This window comes from Lipotes vexillifer, unplaced genomic scaffold, assembly GCF_000442215.2.
Source record: "Lipotes vexillifer unplaced genomic scaffold, Lipotes_vexillifer_v1.1 scaffold426, whole genome shotgun sequence".
NCBI classification, from domain to species: Eukaryota; Metazoa; Chordata; class Mammalia; order Artiodactyla; family Lipotidae; genus Lipotes; species Lipotes vexillifer.
Genome location: NW_006779491.1, coordinates 3,789,972 through 3,790,249, shown reverse-complemented (window position 1 = coordinate 3,790,249; position 278 = coordinate 3,789,972).

Sequence of the window (278 nt, the reverse complement as noted above, 5' to 3'; positions counted from 1 at the left end):
TTTTTTTTTTTTTTTTTTTGCAGTACGCGGGCCTCTCGCTGTTGTGGGCTCTCTCGTTGCGGAGCACAGGCTCCGGACGCGCAGGCCCAGTGGCCATGGCTCACGGGCCTAGCCGCTCCGCGGCATGCGGGATCTTCCCAGACCGGGGCACGAACCCGCGTCCCCTGCATCGGCAGGCGGACTCTCAACCACTGAGCCACCAGGGAAGCCCTGGAGGGGCCCTTTGACAACAGCACCAACAGAATTAATTAGGCCTGTGATAGCCCCCAGCTCGGGAC